A 5,498-nucleotide genomic window follows, 5' to 3' on the forward strand; every position below is an offset into this window, starting at 1 on the left:
CCAGTCAAAAGACCCCATAACTCTCTAGCGGTAGTATCTCAACGGGTGGCTGGTGCCCTGGCCAACCTACTACCTACTAACGCTCCCAAACACCAATCGAGGAAGTTGAAGATCTCAAAAGCACGAAAGACTCCCTTCAACAGATGATCCATGTCAGAAAAGGACCAGCAAATCTTCGATCGTCTCATAGCCAGCCTGCGGGGAGAGTCAACCAGACTTGAAAAGTCGCCCTGGGCAGAGGCAGGAACCCCCAAGCCGGGTTGCTCTCCCGTGGCATACCAGACGCTAGATTTGGAAGCAAGCTTGGTAGGCGGAAAGACGAAAGCAGTCTTTCCCAGTTGCTTCTTGGACTGCAACCACTCTCCCATAACCCTCAAAGCTCTCTTGGATGAGCGTGCGAGGACAAGCTTGGTGAAGGCAGGAGCAGCAGACTGCATGCCCAGAGCAAACTCGGAGGGAGGAGAGCGAGGGGTTGCAGACACAAACTGTTCTGGATACAAGTCCCTGAACAAGGCAAGGACTTTACGAAAGTCTAAGGAGGGAGGCGTAGACTTGGGCCCTTCTAAGTCGGAGTGCGGTTCATCCAAATGTGCATCTTCGTCATCCGATACTCCATCATCTGAAAGCTGAGTAGGAAGTGGCAAAGGCGGAGCAGAAAGCTGAACGGCTGAATCCGGCAGCACGGGTGCATGCGTAGCTGCTGCGGATTCAACATCATGCCGCTGCTGGTCAGTCTGCGAGCTGGCAACAACAAAAGCAGAGTGCTGGTGCGTGGGAGGGACTGCCGTGGGTTGCGGAGCATGCCGTATGGGATGCGGAGCATGCCGCATGGGTTGCGGAGCATGCCGCATAGTGTCAGAACACGGCAGCTCTACAGCACCTTCCCACTGCTGATGCGGTAGCTCACGCATGTCAACAGATGGTGCAGCAAGAACATGCGTCTGGCAGGGTGGACTGCGCATCGGTGGTGGAGCTCTCACAGGTGGAGTGTGGGAGCAGGCAGCCGCAGTATCTGCTGAGCGCACAACCGCGGCAGGTTGTAGGCTAACAGGGGCAGTGTCAACCTTCTCAGCATGATACTCTTGCATGAACGCAGCAAGCTGAGACTGCATAGTCTGCAGCATGGACCACTTAGGGTCTACCGTGGTTGGAGCAGCAACAGACGGAGCAGTAGCCTGTTGTGGAACCACTCTACCTCTCTTGGGAGGTGTGCAGTCTTCGGAAGACTGCGGCGAGTCCGAACTGACCCAGTGGCTACACCTGGGCCGTTGGACTCGCTCGGAAGGGACCTTACGCTTGAGAGGTCGTGAGACCTTGGTCCATCGTTTCCTCCTTGAAACTTCTTCCACAGACGAGGGATGATAGGGCTCATTCGTCTGTATGTGGATGGGACGATCTCTGAGAGAAGCGTCCGCAACCACTGAGGGTACATCCGTACGCTGATCAAGGCCTGCCGAACCCTTTGGTCCTTCGACATTGCTTCTCCCCTGGGCATGGGAGCTTGCAAGAGGTCCCGGACTGGGAGGACGACTGGCACGAACAGATGTACCCTCATGCGCAACACTGACACTGACACTTTTCACCTCACTTGCACTAACACTTCCCACTGCACTTTTCGCTTTCAGCTCTTTGACATCTGCCAAAAGCTGATTACGGTCATTAGCCAATGACTCCACTCTGTCACCAAGAGCCTGAATGGCACGCATCATATCCGCCATGGATGGCTGAGCACTAGTAGCAGGGTCGGGAGTCACCACTACAGGGGAAGGAAAAGGTTGAGGGGCATGGGGAGAGGAAAAATCAACAGAGCGAGAAGAACTCCTCCTGATCCTATCCTTCTCTAGCCTACGTGCATTTTTAAGGAATTCGTTAAAATCGAATTCCGAAAGCCCAGCGCATTCCTCACACCGATCTTCCAATTGACAGGATTTACCCCTACAATTGGAACAAACGGTGTGAGGATCTATGGAGGCCTTCGGAAGACGCCTAGTACAAGCCCTAACACTACACTGCCTGTACTTAGGGACTTGAGACTGGTCAGACATCTTGAATTGTAGAAATAGTCAAGGGGGGATTCCAAAAAACTAGCAAAGTTCGTTAACAATTAATCCAAATTAAATCCAAAAGCTTGCTAAGCTAATGATAAAGCTTCCTGAATAGCGAAGGCTAAAATCTAGAGCGAATACATCACCAAAATCGTGAGAAACAACTCCAGAATCAACAGCGTATCCAAGTAGGTCTTGCCGGTGGCACGACAGAGGAAAAATTGAGTTCTTGTTGACAAGAAGTACTTGAGTACCTGCTCACAGATGGCGCTGTTGTGTACACCCCCACCTGTATAGCGATCGCTGGCGTATCCCGACCTTAGATTTCTGTCGGGCAACGGAGTTGACAGCTACATGATCATCGGGTAAGATTAATATTGAAAAATACAAATTACCTACGAATTTGTCATTTGTTCCATAACTGACATACAAACCACGCTATTTAATATGGGTGACTCACCCGTTAGGAAGGGTGGAAAGTCCCACCCAGTACTGGCTTTTGGCTTTGCCCAGGGACTCAGTATCTGAGTGTGTCAGCACTCAACAATAAGGAGTCCCTGCACCTCGCTAGAACCTTGCTACGCAAGGGCTGTGGCCTACATAAGCTGTGTGTGAAGGTATGAAGTGTGACTCGTCCTAGGAAGTTGACCTGTAGTCCTTTAGATGGAAACTTTAGGCTAGGACTCTCCCAATACCACCTCGTCAGGGTATGGGGACGTGACAGTATTAGCTTAATACTAGGAACACAAGGAAACATGGTTTACCTGCAGTGGTTCGAGGTAAGCTGTGCAGAGAACCCAGGATGCTGCTTTCCCAAGAGAGGGGAGGATGAAGAAAGGAATAAAGGCCAGACATACATTTTCATTCATGCAGACTAAGACCGGGTAACAATGCCCTCAACCTTCTGCTACTTGTCCATTAAGGAGCCTGAGGTTAGACCAGCTGTTGTGCAGCCACCACAGGGCTGATAGAAAACGTATCGAGCCTCCTGAGGGTCACGGCTTGCAGGTAGTGGGCTGTGAAGGTTGTCTGACATTTCCACACCCTAGCTTGTAGCACCTGCGTCACTGAAAAGTTTTTCTTGAAGGCCAGGGACGTAGCTACGCCCCTGACGTCATGTGCTCATGACGGAGGAGGGTCCGGATTCAGGGAGAGATGGATCACCCTACGAATCCATGCCGAGATGGTATTCTTGGTAACCCTCCTCTTAGTCCTCCCAGTGCTCACAAACAATGCCTGCACCTGGGGACGAACTGCAGCCGTTCTTTTGAGATATAGCCTCAGACTCCTTACTGGACACAGTAGGAGATGGTCTGGGTCATCTGTTACAGAACGAAGACTCGAAATCTGGAAGGAGTCCAACCGGGGGGCCAGCACTCCCGGATTCTGAGTCTTAGCAATAAACTCAGGGACAAATCTGAACGTTACCTACCCCCATCCCCTTGAATGGGCGATGTCATAAGAGAGAGACCATGAAGTTCACTGACTCGCTTGGCCGAGGCCAAAGCTAGTAGGAACACAGTCTTCCAAGTTAGGTGGCGATCTGAAGCCTGGCGTAATGGTTCGTAAGGAGGTCTCTTAAGAGACCTGAGAACTCGAACCACGTTCCATGGAGGAGGTCTCACTTCCGACTGAGGGCAGGTAAGTTCATAACTTCGTATGAGTAGGGAAAGTTCCAGCGAGGAAGAAATGTCCACTCCTTTGAGCCTGAAGGCTAGACTTAAGGCTGAGCTATAGCCTTTCACTGCCGAGACTGAAAGGAGCATTTCTTCCCGCAAATACACGAAGAACTCCACTATTGCTGGAATAGTGGCATCGAGTGGAGAGATACCCCTTCCACAACACCAACCACAGAAGACTCCCCACTTAGCCTGGTAGACAGATGCGGATGACCTTCGCAGGTGTCCAGACATCCTGACCGCAACTTGTTGCGAAAATCCTCTCTCAGCGAGGAGATGCTGGATAGTCTCCAGGCGTGAAGTCGTAGCGAAGCTACGGCTTTGTGGAAGATGTTGGCGTGTGGTTGTTTGAGTAGCTCGTATCGTGGAGGGAGTTCTCTCGGAAGTTCCGTTAGGAGTTGCAGAAGGTCTGGAAACCATTCCGCGTGATGCCATAGTGGAGCTATAAGGGTCATCGAAAGATTGACTGATATTCCGGTCTTGTTGAGCACCCTCCTCATCAGACAGAACGGGGGAAAGGCGTACACGTCGATGTTGTCCCACCGTTGTTGGAAGGCATATTGCCAGAGCGCCTTGGGATCCGGGACTGGGAAGCAGTACAGCGGAAGCTTGAAGTTCAGCGCTCAAGCGAACAGATCCACAGTCGGGAAACCCCACAAAGTCAGGACTTTGTTGGCTACTAGATGATCCAAAGACCACTCGATACTCACTATCTGAAACGCTCTGCTCAGACTGTCGGTGAGTACATTCTTCTTGCCTGGAATGAAGCGAGCCGATAGTGGAATCGAGTGGGCTTCGGTCCATCTCAGTATCTCTACTGCGAGATGGGATAGCTGCTTTGAAAAGGTACCTCCTTGCTTGTTGATGTAAGCCACTACTGTGGTGTTGTCGCTCATCACCACCACAGAGTGACCCGCCAGGTATTGTTGGAACTGTTGAAGGGCCAGGAATACGGCCTTCACTTCTAGAAGATTTATATGGAGGCACTTTTCTGATTCTGACCACAGGCCTGAGGTCCTGTGTTGCAGAACGTGGGCCCCCCACCGTTTCTTTGAGGCGTCCGAAAACAGCATCAAATCCGGGGGAGGACGAGAAGATCCACTCCTCTTCGTAGGTTCTCGTCTGTCACCCACCACTGAAGGTCCGTTTGTTCCGCAGGACCCATAGGGATCATTACGTCCGGGGAATCGTAACCCTGATTCCATCGAGACTTGAGTCGCCATTGGAGGGATCTCATCCTGAGGCGACCGTTGGGAACTAGACAAGCCAAGGATGAGAGGTGACCGAGGAGACATAACCACGATTGGGCTGGAAGTTCTTCTCGTCTAAGGAAAGGACTTGTGACCCTCCTCAGCCTTGCTATCCTGTCGTCTGATGGGAAGGCTTTGTGGAGATTGGTGTCTATGATCATGCCTAGATATACCAGTCTTTGAGTGGGAAGCAGAGAGGACTTCTCGAGATTTACCATGATCCCCAGATCTTGGCAAAGTCCCAGAAGTTTGTCTCGGTGTCGAAGAAGGGCTGACTCCGAGTCTACTAGGATCAGCCAGTCGTTCAGATAACAGAGGAGACGGATGCCGATCCTGTGTGCCCACGACGATATTAGGGTGAACACTCTGGTGAAAACCTGTGGTGCTGTAGAGACCGAAACACAGCACATTGAACTTGAACTGGTACACCTTGTTGTCTAGGCTGAATCTTAAGTACTTCCTTGAAGACGGATGGACTGGGATCTGGAAGTACGCATCCTTCAGATCCAGTGTACACATGAAGT

Source organism: Palaemon carinicauda, chromosome 31, assembly GCF_036898095.1.
Source record: "Palaemon carinicauda isolate YSFRI2023 chromosome 31, ASM3689809v2, whole genome shotgun sequence".
NCBI lineage: Eukaryota > Metazoa > Arthropoda > Malacostraca > Decapoda > Palaemonidae > Palaemon > Palaemon carinicauda.